This window comes from Dermacentor variabilis, chromosome 2, assembly GCF_050947875.1.
Source record: "Dermacentor variabilis isolate Ectoservices chromosome 2, ASM5094787v1, whole genome shotgun sequence".
NCBI lineage: Eukaryota > Metazoa > Arthropoda > Arachnida > Ixodida > Ixodidae > Dermacentor > Dermacentor variabilis.
In genome coordinates this window covers 116327793-116343643 of record NC_134569.1, presented here as the reverse complement: position 1 = coordinate 116343643, position 15851 = coordinate 116327793, and positions in this window count along the sequence as shown.

Below are 15851 nucleotides of genomic sequence, written 5' to 3'. Positions count from 1 at the left end.
GTATTTTTACATACGGCTCGTCTGCACCCTGATTCTGTAATACCTCCATGACTGCTGAGGTTTCGACTGAATCAAACGCTTTCTCGTATTCAATGAAAGCTATATATAAGGGTTGGTTATATTCCACACATTTCTCTATCACGTGATTGATAGTGTGAATATGGTCTATTGTTTAGTAACCTTTACGGAATCCTGCCTGGTCCTTTGATTGACAGAAGCCTAAGGTGTTCCTGATACTATTTGCGATTACCTTAGTAAATAGTTTGTAGGCAACTGACAGTAAGCTAATCGGTCTATAATTTTTCAAGTCTTTGACGTCCCCTTTCTTATGGATTAGGATTATGTTAGCGTTCTACCAAGATTCCGGTACGCTCGAGGTCATGAAGGATTGCGTAAACAGCGCGACCAGTTTCTCTAGAACAATCTGCCCACCATGCTTCAACAAATATGCTGTTACCTGATCCTCCCCAGCTGCCTTCCCCCTTTGCATAGCTCCCGAAGCTTTCTTTCCTTCTTCCGGCGTTACCTGTGGGATTTCGAATTCCTCTAGACTATTATCTCTTAAATTGTTGTCGTGGGTACCACTGGTACCCTACAAATCTCTATAGAACTCCTCAGCCACTTGAACTATCTCATCCATATTAGTAATGATATTGCCGGCTTTGTCTCTTGACGCATACATCTGATTCTTGCCAACTCCTAGTTTCTTCTTCACTGCTTATAGGCTTCCTCCGTTCCTGTGAGCATGTTCAATTCTATCCATATTATACTTCCTTGAATAACTTCGAAAGTTCTGCCAGTTCTATTCTAGCTGTAGGGTTACAGGCTTTCATACATTGGCGTTTCTTGATCAGATCTTTCGTCTCCTGCGATAGCTTACTGGTATCCTGCCTAACGGAGTTACCACCGGCTTCTATTCGACACTCCTTAATGATGCCCACAAGATTGTGGTTCATTGCTTCAACACTAAGGTCCTCTTCCTTAGTTAAAGCCGAATACCTGTTGTGTAGCTTGATCTGGAATTCCTCTATTTTCCCTCTTACAGCTAACTCATTGATCGGCTTCTTATGTACCAGTTTCTTCCGTTCCCTCCTCAGGTCTATAGGCTAATTCGAGTTCTTACCCTCCTGTGGTCACGGCAGCGCACCTTGCTGAGCACTTCCACATCTTGTATGATGCCAGGGTTAGCGCTGAGTATGAAGTCTATTACAATTCTAGTCTCGCCGTTCGGGCTCCTGCACATCCACTTTCGGCTATCCGGCTTGCGGAAGAAGGTATTCATTATCCGCATATTATTCTGTTCTGCAAACTCTACTAATAACTTTCCCCTGCTATCCCTAGTGCCTATGGCATATTCTCCCACTGCCTTGTCTCCAGCCTGCTTCTTGCCTACCTTGGCATTGAAGTCGCCCATCAGTATAGTGTATTTTGTTTTCACACTACCCATCGCCGATTCCACGACTTCATAGAAGCTTTCGACTTCCTGGTCATCATCACTGGATGTAGGGGCGTAGACCTATACAGCCTTCATTTTGTACCTCTTAGTAAGTTTCACAACAAGACCCGCCACCCCCTCGTTAATGCTATAGAATTCCTGTATGTTACCAGCTATATTCTTATTAATTATGAATCCGACTCCTAATTCTCATCTCTCCGCTAAGCCCGGTAGCACAGGACGTGCCCGCTTTTTAGCACCGTAAATGCTTCTTTTGGCCTCCTAACTTCACTGAGCCCTATTATGTCCCATTTACTGCCCCTTAATTCCTCCAATAGCACTGCTAGACTCGCCTCACTAGATAACGTTCTAGCGTTAAACGTTGCCAGGTTCATATTCCAATGGCGGCCTGTCTGGTAGAACTCAAAATGAATCAAAGCAACAGCAGCAATAGTTCTGAAGTATACCCCTGAAGGTGATGTCTGTGTTTATTCAGGGGATGTCGCTTATAGCCGTCAAATGTTTTGGTAAGCGGCATGACAGCGTGACGATAATACTATGACGATGGTGCGAAGACGGTGAAACAAGGACACCGGAGGTGACGGCGGCATGACGACAACGATATCAGCACACAGTTACGACGACGGTGTGATTAACGCGGTACGAATACAAAGGAACGAGAGCGGCGTTACGCCAATCAGATGACCCCGCCTGCGCACCTGCGCTTTCTTCTTCGTTCGTGCACTCGATACGAGGTCAGGCTGTGCTCCGAGGAATTGTTTCAAAATTATGCAGAGCTATGAATCTGCTTAGAAAGTCGTGCCATCACGCCATGCAGACTAGTTTCGATAGCCAATTCATGAGACTAATTTCAGCCGACAACCGGAGCTATTTCGTTAGGGCAGGTCTACGATACCCTCCTTCAAAAGAGCAAGGACAACAAGCATTGAAGTTACCAGCTCCGTCCAAAGAAGCAGACCCTAGGCCTGAAAGTTATTCCACAATCTTAATGTAGTGGCAGATGGGTACGGTGTTCCATTTATTTTCTCCGTGGTACGCAATTTGACTGGGCGCTTTTAGGTCACTTTCTTGGCGCCCCGAAACAGTCTCCGTCCATGGGCGGCATTGAGAAGAAGCTCGGATGCAAGACGAAGCGCGCCAGACCTTACGTAAAATGTGCGACTGCCGTTGCATACGAAATACCACTATCATGTGGGAAGACCTATGTTGGTCAAGCTGGTCACTGTTGTCAATGGTCAAGCACCGTAAGCAAGATCTACCAATAAATACCAAAGGCAACGCGCATCCACCTGCACATTGAATTGACGGAAAACCTGCGCCACTGCTTCGTGAGATAAAGATGCTGGGCACGTTGGCGCGATCTAGATACTAACAAGTTAGCACGTTATTTCTTGCTCAGTTTTCATGTTTGGAAATGAAGCACAAAACTTCTTTCCTTTAAAAAAAAAAGATATGAAGAACTATATAGACCGATAGTCTAACATGGCCCATTACTGGTCCCATGCAATATACAACAAAATTTTCGCAAGTGACTTGAAAAATAAGTTTATAAATTGAACATGCAATAATAAACCCATGTCAAACATATTAAAATAAACTATCCATAAACTAAAAAACACCTTGTCTCTAACATACGTAATACATTTATATATGTTGAACAAACTGAATGAACGATTTCCATGGTAATACGAAATTATGCGGTTTTATCTCAAAAAGTATCATTTTCCAAATTTTACTTCCGTTAAATTCTGTGCGTAACTCGCGAAAACATGATATTAGGGAAACTTGAAATTGTCATTCGAAGCATGTCGAGTGTTACGTACAGAAAAACAGCCCAACAGGAAGAAGCGACTCTGTCACAGTTGTCCTGATCTTAGGTGCAGTTTTTAGCCGCACTATGAACGTGCGGGCGCCAGTTCCGTCAGAGATATACGTCATAAGGCACCACAGAGGTACTAAAATGATTTTACTTGTCGTATAACTTCAAGGTGATATGCTAGTAAAATATTCGCTACGTTTGCAACAACGAAGAGAAGATCAGCAGATTCAACAGCATGCACAATCATGCGTATGCTACCCGACCATTGATTCAGATCAGTTAGGTATGCCCTCAATGCCCGTAACTGTGAGCCATACCAGTGGGTAGACAGCGGGGCTAGTTTCGGTATCGGCAAATGAAGCGTCGCCATGACACTGCAGCGGAAGGAAAATTTTGCAACTTTTGCATATGTGGCTGTACCTTTTCAACCTACATAGCAGCAAAGTAAAGCGATGCAATTATGTGTAGAAATAAAACGTTTTCTCCTGTTTTCTTTTTTAGCGCCCTATATTTTTAGTTAGTCGCATCGTTTGCTTGATCCGTTGCGCCAACATCGGCGCTTCCGCTCTTATCTCGTCGGCTTCCAATGGCTCCGTCTGCTTCTACCGCTTTCTACGCACGTGCACGTTTTTTTCGTATGCTCTGCAATTAAAAAGTTTCTGTGTCTGCCAATGTTGCGGCCATGTCGCAAACACTGAGGAAAGGATACAAGGCTTGCTGCGCGGCTCTGTGATGTGGCAACTCAGAGAGCAACACAAGGGCAAATTTTTCTGTTTCCCAGCGGGCGAGAGGTATGCAAACTTTTGCTGCAGTCGTTATGAAGAAATAAGCGCTGTGCTTATCAAAACAGCTATAGGACGAAACGAAAGATCTTACGCGTTTGTATTCAAGTGAATATATTTTTTTAATTCGACGTGGTGCGTTTTTCTGTGGTTTTGTAAGAGACTTGAGCTACTTGGCCGATTGATGCTAGCTAGCTGACACGCAAACGGAAATGTTGCTTCCGTATATGTTAGCGGTCTGTTAATTTTTTCTACGAGTAGGAAACTTGGCATTTATATCTGGCGAAGGCATTTGAATGCATGCTGCACAAACTCGTTACGCTGGAGAGCATTCTGGTGACCAGATTTTTGTTATTACATTACCACTTTTGAATGATCATGAACACGGCAGAAGTAAAAAAAAAGGAAAGAAACTCCATTACGTAGCAGTCACCGTTTGCGTTTTGATTTACAAGAAGATCGAGTTAGCTATGTGTCGACATACGTTCGCTTCACTTTTAAATCTGTGCCTAGAAGGGCAGAATTTTTAGTCGATTCTTCGTACTCTGAACTTTGGTTTCGCTTTTAAGTGTTCTTTAATCATGACCACGCGGTATTTTGCCCATTTTTCAGATGTGACATACGGCGAAATTGCGCTAAATGGTACGTCATGGTTGGCCTGACATGGGAGCAAATGCATAACGGCTACGGCCTGTGCTCGGACCACTTCAGAGGAAGGACCTATGCCGACCATGCCGTGGTCGGCTGTGCCAACTGCTAGAGTGCAAGAGCGGTCCCTGACCGATGAAGGTAAGGGAAACAAGTTATTAGCGGTTGCCAATCTGTGATTTTGTAGTTCATAGTTCTTATGCAAAAACTACTTCTCAGGGGACGGTGCAAGTGGCATGAGGACGGCCAGCGCTGTTTTTTCCTCCTCTTATGCTACGGCGCCGAGTCCCCTGTGACGCTACGCAACGAAATTTGCTCCGCCTGCGCCAGGAAACCACGTGCTTGTCAGTTTTTCGTTATTTATTGCTCGTCTGCGGTGCGCGATGTTCCCGATTATAGGCTAAACTAAAGAGCCGAACAGTTTTCGCTCACAATGAGCTTATTCACGTTCGTAAAATGTCGCGCCTCGCTTGGTGCTATAGAATACGACACGGCGAAGCCAGTTCTTGCCGCGCGCTGCCGTCTTCTCCCTAAGCTTGGTTTGCCGCTTTATAGCAGAAATTCGTCCCGAGCAAAAATTCCAATGCTCATTTGTCCAGCAGCTTTAAACTATTGGAATCCAGTTTTGCTCTTATTGATATTTTGCAGTAAAATCAAGTGAAATTAATTAAAGCGTTCAGTTAACTAATCCTTAACAAGATGAATCAAAAGTTTCATCGATCAAAAAAACTAGCTGTAAAAACTTATGCTTAGTATATTCAGCGCGATATTGAGAAACCAGCAATGCTTAACATGTTACAAGCATGTGTAGCTGCACTAAAACTTGGAACTTTGCTAGTTAAATTTTGGGGGTTTATTTCTACTTGAATTCCTGTAACCAAATAAGATCAGAACTATCGTGCATAAAAGTGCTGTTTTACGAAAACAGTTCCGATTTTTGGTCCCATGTACTGAAAATTTGATAATGAACGGGCTCTTCATGCCGTGTTTCTGTAAGCATGAAGCGATGTCATGTGGCACGCATGTGTTGCCAATATAATTAGCTTTACAGTGCAACATGACATTCAAGCATAGACAGCATGCGGCGCTTGTCCTGTGTGCCTGTGTGTAGCGTTCCTTGACACAACGCGCTTGCTTTACTTCCCCTTTCCCTGCCCCTAGTGCAGGGTAGCAAACCGGAGGCTTTAACTCTGGTTAACCTCCCCCTTTCTCTCATTTGCATCTTTCTCTCTCTCCCTCTCGACACAACGTGCAGCTACGGAAGCTTGAGAAGCTTGAGAAGCTGTTAGAGTTCTTTGAATGCTATCGCGTTTCACTTTCAAAGATGAAGCTTAAGCTTCCTATTCTTGCCTCTCTATGTATATCTTCCGGGTAATAGACGTGGTCATTTTACGCGCAAGTGTAACTGAACATCTCATAAAATTGACGGTGTCTGTCTGAAGGCACTAAGCATGCAACAGAGAAAGGCGCCTGGAGGTGAAGAGAATCGCGTGCCGTGGAAACTACGATGGAGAACGCCAGGCGCTCCAAAGTACTTAACGCCACATAGAGGAATGTGTAAGTAACGTATAACGAAGCGTGGATAGAGAAATGAGGTGAAGCGTCGCGGAGGAGGAAGGTAGGTGGAGGCACGCTGGGTTGACCTCCTCTGGCAGTTGCTACAGGTTTTCTTTGCGGCATACGTACCGGGTTCGTCTCGCGATAACATCATCCTCGCACGCCGTATGCTGTGTCGGCTAGTGCAAGCAAGGGATGGTGAGCCGACGATGGCGGCTCATTCTCGCGGCGCAAGGGCAGGAAGCGCGCCGTATTCGGTCGCGCGCGCGGATCCTGATGAGGGGAGAGAGGGGTGGCGTTGTACTTCGGCTGCGCACGACCACGTGTGCTTTATCTTGAAAGCGATCTGCTTTGTGGGCACAGTCTATGTGAGCCGATGGCTCCTAGCTTTCCGTGAGGTGTCTTCTCACAGCTCAGTTTGCCGTTGAAGCGATAAATAGACAGTTTTAGTTACACGTACGTAGAGACTTCACGTACGCAAACGTGAAAATAGACAGTTTTAGTTACACGTACGTAGAGGCTTTGCGTACGTAGAGCGTCTACGTGTGAGCAGTGCGCATGCGTAGAACGTAGCGGGCGCGCGCGCGTCTCACGGACGTACGTGAGATTCAATTCTTTGCGTGCGTTTCTTGCGCACGTAGACAGCTTCGCGCGGGAGTTCCGCAAGATCACGAACAAGCGATAGCGGGCCGCGCGCGCGCAGATGGCTCGCATCGAAACAAGGCGACAGGATTCAATTGGCTACCGCCGTGTTCACATTTCCCGATAGATGGAGCTATGGGGTCCCTCTTGGCGTGCGTCGCGTACGTGTAGCTAAAAGCGTTTCAGATGGCGTGCACGTAAGGTACGTAGGCTTTTCACTTTTGCGTACGTGAAGCCTCTACGTACGTGTAGCTAAAACTGTCTAATCCTACGTGCCTTACGTGCACGCTATCTGAAACGCTTTTAGCTACACGTACGCGACGCGCGCCAAGAGGGACCACGTATAGCTACACCTATCGGGAAATGTGAACACGGCGGTAGCCAAATAAATCCTGTCGCCGTGTTTCGATGCAAGTGGTCTGCGCGCGCACAGCCCGCTATCGCTTGTTCGTGATCTCGCGAAACTCCCACGCGAAGCTGTCTACGTGCGCAAGAAACGCACGCAAAGAATTGAATCTCACGTATGTCCGTGAGACCAGCGCGCGGCCGCTACGTTCTACGCATGCGCAGTGCTTACACGTAGAAGCTCTACGTACGCTAAACCTCTACGTACGTGCAACTAAGACTGTCTAATAACACGAATTTAACTACGTCCGCTGCTGCTGTCGCGATTCCTCACACTAGCCTTTTGACAGTGCGCGTCCGCAGTCAACGCGTGTGAAGTGTTCACGTTTCCTTGTGTGCGCTCATACTAGGTAATTTAGATACGGGGCGTTCTGCTCCGGCGGCTGCTGCGTGCGGCGCGGCCGCGTAAGCCCTGTCTTTAATACGATGTGCGATGCGGGTAGTGCAGGCTTTTAGGCGCACTGAGGGTCGATAACATCTTGTGCGCTTCAGCACCCATAGGCTTGCGCGTGACCCGCGTCCATAAAGTGAAACGTCACTGTAACTTTTCTATTTCCGAACAGTGTTCTGTTATCCTATATAAAATACCATTTTTACACTGCACTAGAACAAGAGAAATGGGCACTTATTTTGATGCCTTTGTGCACACGAGCTCCAAGTTTAAGGTAAACGTAATACAAACTTTATGAACACCCCAATACCTGAACAGAAGTCAATTTGACAACTGTAACATGGGTCACACGTTAGGAGCTCGACAAATCGGGCAACAATGCACTCAGTAATATAACAACATTGAAATTCGTGTCTAAAATTGTATGTTAAAAGCCGTCGTAAGCTTTCGCGATATCCTGAGTAACCAAAACCGCATGCTGTTTGTTGTGCCGTACGACTTAAGTTTGGCTTTCAAGTCAATAGTTTTACTTCGAATACAGCAACCAGGCTTAAATGGAACTCGAGAAGTCAGTACCTCGCATTCATTAAAAAAACTTCTTATGAAAGCGAGGAATAGATGTTTAAGCAATGGGACTGATGTTGGCTAGATCATATCGTAAGATCTATTTTTGTTGTGACTTAATTAACAGCTCGCCAACATTAATATGTAAGGTTATTCCTAAGATAGTACAGTAACATTGAATGCGTAATGCCATGAGGGCTAGGGCTGCTGCTGGCAACAGCAATCTCATCATCATCATCATCATCATCATCATCATCATCATCATCATCATCATCATCATCATCATCATCATCATCAGCCTGGTTACGCCGACTACAGGGCAAAGGCCTCTCCCATCCTTCTCGAACTGCCCCCTTCATGTTCTAATTGTGGCCATGATCTCCCTGTAAACTTCTTAACCTTATCCGCCCACCTAACTTTCTGCCGCCCCCTGCTACGATTCCCTTCTCTTGGAATCTAGTCCTTAACCCTTGATGACCATCGCTTACCTTACCTCCTCATTACATGCCCTGCCCATGCCCATTTCTTTCTTGATTTTTACTAAGGTGTCATTACCTCGCGTTTGTTCCCTCACCCAATCTGCTCTTTTCTTATCCCTTAACGTTTCACCCATCCTCCTTCTTTCTATAGCTCGTTGTGTCGTCCTCAATTTAAGTAGAACCCTTTTCGTAAGCCTCCTGGTTTCTGCCCCGTACGTGAGTACTGGTAAGACACAGCTGTCATACACTTTTCTCTTGAGGGATAATGGCAACCTGCTGTTCATGAACTGAGAATGCCTGCCGAACGCACCCCAGCCCATTCTTATTCTTCTGGTTATTTCAGTCTCATGATCCGGATCCGCGGTCACTACCTGCCCTAAGTAGATGTATTCCCATACCAATTCCAGTGCCTCGCTACCTATCGTAAGCTGCTGCTCTCTTCCGAGACTGTTAAACATTACATTAGTTTTCTGCAGATTAATTTTAGACCCACCCTTCTTCTTTGCCTCTGCAGGTCAGTGAGCATGCATCGCAATCGGTCCCCTGAGTTATTAAGCAAGGCAATATCATCAGCGAATCGCAAGTTACTAAGGTATTCTCGATTAACTCTTATCCCCAATTCTTCCCCAATCCAGGTCTCTGAATACCCCCTGTAAACTCGCTGGTAATAACATTGGAGAGATCGTACCTCCCTGCCTGACGCCTTTCTTTATTGGGATTTTGTTGCTTTCTTTATGGAGGACTACGGTGGCTGTGGAGCTGCTATAGATATCTTTCAGTATTTTTACATACGGCTGGTCTACACCCTGATTCCGTAATGCCTCCATGACTGCTGAGGTTTGGTCTGAATCAAGCGGTTTCTCGTAATCAATGAAGAGCAAGATAACCTGATTTAACTTCCACAGGACATCGTTGCGCCTAGAAGAAATACCTTGAGCGCAAGTAAAAAAGTGAAAGTGTTCGGTCAAACTTTTTTCAATATTGTTAAGCAACTTCTTGCAAGAATTGTTCAATTTCATGTGCTATTGAAGCCAGTACGTGCATTTTATATATTGCGAAATCATCTTTCTAACGCGGCTGTAATTACACAACTCGCGCTTGTTGTTGGCTTAACAGAACTGAAACATTATCTATTATATGCTCGTATTTCACTAGTCACGGTATACGCTTGAAAACGCCAGAAAGGAGTTGAAGTGAATACTGATTACTCAAGGTTCTTTTTCCGCGCAGTGAATTCGAAAAAGAAGGAAGAGTCACGTTTAACTTACTAAAGCACAAACTGTGAATGTTGAAATTCACGCGCGTCGCAACGTTGTATTCTTCTATCACTGCTCAATCAATTGGGAGAAACGTTCATTATTGCTAAAATGTAATGAACGCAACTATGCTAGTGTTCCTAAGTCAGGTCGCCGATTCTACTCAATCATTTTCGGATCCGGCTGTCGCTGCATGCTTACGCCACGCCAAAGCATTACACTATAAGTGGGTCAATAGATGGCAGCAGCATACGAATGTTTGCTCACGGAAGTGCCTGGCTAGAGTAAATGGGAAACGCCTTTAATTTCGCGGCAACTGTCGGCAAGCGGTAGACACTGTTTGCAGAGAGGGAGAGAGAGATGTCACTAGCTTTAATCGAAACGCCGGTCATAAAATGGCTTCCCTTAACGACGAGACGTATTTACAGGTTCCGTTCCGAAGCCTCTGCAGCCTCTTCTGATGTCCTTACGCTGGCAAAGAGCCAGTCAACCACACAACAATTTTTTTGTTAAAGCTTCGTTTGCGAAAGAGTCGGGACTACAGAAACACAATGCTAAAGAAGTCTGTGCTGTGGACAAGAACAAATAAAGCCGTTAATCCCTTGTTTCTGATGCAAAAGTAGAGACAAATAAAAAAATATTCAGACATATTAGTGCTGGAAGCACATTAGAGACGCTAAGATGCATCTCAGACACTGGAATGGTGTGATCATTTTAATCATGTTAGCGCTTCACTGCCGACGCTCCTGCCTTCTGGTGATCACAACTCCTGTTAAAGAGCCGACTTTTCCCTCGTCGTTTTCGATCAAGTTGCTTGACGGGCATCGTATCCAAATTGTGTCATCCCCTACTTCCTGTGCAGCTGGCTTTTTGAAGGGAGGGTAATGTATGTACGAATTCGTTTTTCATAGTATTCTTACCCTGCAAACGTTAAGAGTATTTAGACAGTGGCTTAATTAATATAGTTATCACCATTGTTTCTAAACTATTCCAGAAGCCTGCAACGCCATCGCACTTTGGCAAGAGGATATCTGTGAACAAAAGCAGTTCCCAGCGGTTACATGACGCTTTGTAATATGCAAGTTGAAAGATCAGACCTGCTGTGTATAGACTATTTGTAAGCTAGCCGGGAAGAACATACATTTGTTGACCCAGAAAGGCGCAACTTATCCCGTTACTATACTAAGGTAAAAAGAAAGTATACACATTCGTATATTCTGCACCTTATTCTGCGAAAAAGGAAATTTGTTGACACTCTCGATCGCCGAACCAATTGAGCAGACAAATATATATGTTCAATTATATTCTAATATATTAAAGAACATATAGTCTTGCCATATTCATTTAGTATATACCACGAACTATGTTTTTGTTCTCTCCCCTTCTAATATACTGCTACGAAACAGCCACCACAGTGTGGCTACACTGAAGAGGAGGAAGACGACGTGGACCCGCTTGATATAGCGTCACCATTTTGGCCTTCCGTTAGCTTCCTCTAAATAAATTTTATATAGCATTGGGCTACAGCTACACGTAACATTAATTTGGTGCAGGTGGACGTTCCCCGTACCCGTCATGGAGCTTCGCAGCGGTCCCAAAGGCGACAGCGCAACTTCGGCTCCTGCTGGCGGCACTTCACCTACACAACCGTCTCCGCCTGCAGCTCCGACCTACGTCGCCGTTTCCCCCCCTCGGGATCCTGGTGTTTTCAACGGAGTCGGCAGTCCTGATGTTGAGGACTGGCTCCGCTTATACGAACGTGTCAGCACCAGTCACAGGTGGGATCCGACTATTATGCTTGCGAACGTTCGTTTCTACCTCGACGGAGCACTATATATATATATATATATATATATATATATATATATATATATATATATATATATATATATATATATATATATATATATATATATATATGTGTGTGTGTGTGTGTGTGTGTGTGTGTGTGTGTGTGTGTGTGTGTGTGTGTGTGTGTGTGTATTTGCAGGTGGCTAATGTAGGATGCCCAGTGTTACGCACACTGCTCGACGAAACCCTAAGAACTTGATACAAAAGAGAGACGACATAACGGCCCCTAAATATCCCTTGCGTAATTCTGTACTAGGAGAACATCTTTAGAATAAACAATCAACACGTTGCAAAAACATGACGAAATCACATGGCCACAATTTCAAAACATACCAAGGCACTTCGTGGTCGTCTTTAACACGAAGTTCGGACCTTGGTCCTGTACATGAAAACACAGAGAAGATGTGGAAACATTGCGTGATTTTTACGTAGAGAATGACATCAGTAGTACTTTGCGAACCGAGTCCTTGAATTTTAGACATTGCCCCTATCTGTCTAACTTTGCCACAATGCGCTCGCGTAACTCAGTGGCCAGAATTTTATATATATACATATATATATCAGAAGGCTGCCCGAATTTCCTCTACTTTTCGTTAGGAACGTCGAGAGGGCACGCCCTTCTTTTAATATGCGTATTCCAGGCACTTAGTCGTAACACCTTGACAGCATTAAAGCTGATTTTTTTTTAATGACAACACTTTTATAACGCAGCATGAGAATGATGACTGAGTACGCATGTTATTAGAAGGGCGTACCCTCTCGGAGTTTCTCACTGAAATGTGTAGAATGTGGACGGCCTTTAGAAATAACAATTCTAAATGTGCTGCCCGTTTAGTTGCGCATGTACTTTGTGGTTACGTTTGACATATGGCCACAAAGGCAATGTCTGAAATTTCTGGGTATGAGTGATAAATAGTTTGTGTGACTCGCACAGCAAATAATTTGGTATTTTATCATATTGTAACGTCATTATGGCTTTCCTTACCGGATACTTTTTGTGTGCTTTGTTTGGTGGGTGTGTTTTCTTTCCATCTGAAATTTACTTTTTTGGCGTAGGTGACTTTCTGGCTGTCTCCCCATCTACATCCATTTGTACATAAGGATGTGTGCTATATTTAGACATGGGAGTGTTTGCCAGCTCCGCCCACGGCATTGTCGGCGATGATTTCGATCGGTTGGATCAGGAAACTGGTCCATAAACCACGGTTTATTGTCAAGTTACTTTGGCTTCATGCCATACTAGGCCATGGCAACAAAGACCCTTGACTCGGGGCTCCTGATTTCTACGCTAGATCTAGTAGCCATACGGAAATACACAAGCAAGGGAACGTGGAGGCATCCACTGTAGTAGCCGAATTAGGGGCGCATCGTAAATACAATGGGAAAGTTGTGAGTTCGCGTTTCACTGCGGGACCTTGTCGCTTAGGAAGGACAGCCACTTATGTAAATTGCTAGAATAGTACCGACAGCAATCCATTTAAGATTTTTGTGGTGTTTTTTTGTATTAGTTCTTGCACAGCAATCATAGCCGTCTGTACGAACCTCTCCCAAGCAACGCACCCCTGGAAAGTCGGACATCTGGCCGGGTTTCTGCTGGTACCCGTCTTAACTGTTTCCCTACTATGGGGAAAATAGGTGTTTCTTGTATGTTCCGCTAGATTTCTTTTTCCCGAGCGAGCTACTGTACTCAATGTTTAATGCAATACACAAACAAAAAGCAGAATGAATGCACTTTTCACGCTTAAAAGTTTTATTAACGAGATGTGCCTCATAAGAAAGATATCAATTGCAAGAATTAACATTTTAGGACAAAGGTGAGATAAACAAAATGTATTGCCGCCTCATAGGTGCCATCTCCGGAAAAAAAATCAACAAGTTTCTTTGAATAGATATTTAACTACAAAAATTTAGTGCAAGAGTTAAATAACCGATGTTCCGGGCTGGCTTGCGTCGTCACCAGTCTCAGAGTCAAGAAAGGGAGAGAGAGAAATAGAAGACAGGAAAGGCAGGGAGGTTAACCAGACGCACGTCCAGTTTGCTACCCTGCACTGGGGGAAGGTGTATGTGGACAAACAGAGAGAGAGAGAGAGCACAGTTTCGCACACATTTGAAGGCTCACACCGAGTCTACACATGGTTGCCATGACCAGTCGACTTGACGTATTTTAAGAGCGCTTTCGTGGCTTTCTGTGCCATCGCCGCTCTCAGAGTCGAAGTCCGACGAAGAGGTGGCATCCTCAGACTCACTGCTCCTCGATCCATCGATAAAATAAGCCGCAGACGCAGCGGAATCGCGAGATCTGCGATCTTTCGAAGTGCGCGCGCCAATCCCGGAGGCGGCCATTTGACTTTCTACTTTGACGATCGTGAAACTTCGGAGTGCTTAAAAAATTAACAGCTGGCGGGGAAAACGCGAACTGCTTACAAATAAAAAATATAGTTCTCGTCCGCCACGTCCTATGGCGCAGAATGTCATTGAGGGGCGCGGAAGGTCTCGAAAGCGGCGTTTCATACCACCGATCGCGGGCAGCCATTTTCGGTTTCTACTTCGACTATCGCGAAAACTTCAGAACGCCTTTAAATCAACGCCTGGCGGGGATAGGTGAACTACTTAGTAAACAAAAATATATTTCTCCTACTTCACGTTCGACAGTGCACTGTGACCGTGAGCGGCGCGTAAGGTCTCAAAAGCGGCGTTTCAAACCATCGTTAACGGGCTAACGATGCCCAATGGGCGCGGTGCGGAAAGAGTTGAAAATCGGTTGGTGTCCAACAAAGAAGGTCGATCCACGTACTAAGTACAGCCAAGCCGCGCGTCCTACCCGCTCAGCTACGACTGCGACTAGTTGTCTTTTTTATTATTGCAGATTTATTTTCCCTTTGGCTATTATTTGTGTATTTCAGTTAAAAGCACAGTTAATTTGCTCTATGCTCTCCTGGCCTTCATTTCCTGTTGGATCCATGTGGTTCTAACCAGGGTTTTAGAATTTGCCTCCGTTAAATTGCGGATGCACAATTTATGACCATAAACCAGTTTTACAACGTAAAAATGGTTTATGCGACATTAGCTTGCGCATCTGTCGTTGGTGACTGACTGAAGCAAACGTGAGTAGTATCAGTTGTAGGAGTAATTTATTTTTCTGCACTATAGTAGATTTCCCCTCCTTTGGCACCAGAATTGCCGAAAGGCCTTTGTCGTACAATGGAGATGAATAGGTTGGTTACGATGCTGACGTGATGGATTGGCGCGCATAGGTTATTCCAGAATCGCAATCTCTATAATTTACTTTAATTATTCCGCTGTTCATTTTGCACCTAACACCTACACAAATTCTTTTACCTGCTCAGTACATGGCACGCAGAACACAATTTATGCAACATAAGGTCACAACCACTGTAAGATTTCTTTCCCGAGGGAAGGTAAATAAACAAGCAAGCTAATGTAAAAGATATGTGTTATGACAGCAGGCCACGTCCTCCTCAATTGACCGAAGTATGTACGCTGTTTGATGGTATAACAAGGTGGCACAGTTCCATCTCCTTGTACAATTTCCGACGAATTGTTTGCGGTGGGAGAAATGGGCAAAAGAGGAAGAAGATATGGCGAGCTTGAGGAATAATGGGTCCAATGAGAAAGAAGAGCACGCAGACAAGGGCAACCATATCGTCAACGCCTGCAGTGCGGCTATGGAGCTAACCGGATAACTAGTGCGTGGTGTGAGTGATAGCCACTGTGCACACAGAACATCCGAGACATTCCACGAGCCGAAAAAAAAACAATCTGAGTTGTCCGAGGCATATGAGACGTCGCGGGCAAAATGCTCCACAGCTAACTGAATTGGGGACCAGAGCACATGCACCCATTTCCGCGACTAATGGTCTACACGAGTTGGCCTCAGTGAAACAGAGGAAATTACCATTGTCTGCCGTTAACGCACATGAGGGGGTGCTCAACCATTCCCGCATAAAAAGTGCACAACAAAAAACTGTGTTGCTTCCGGC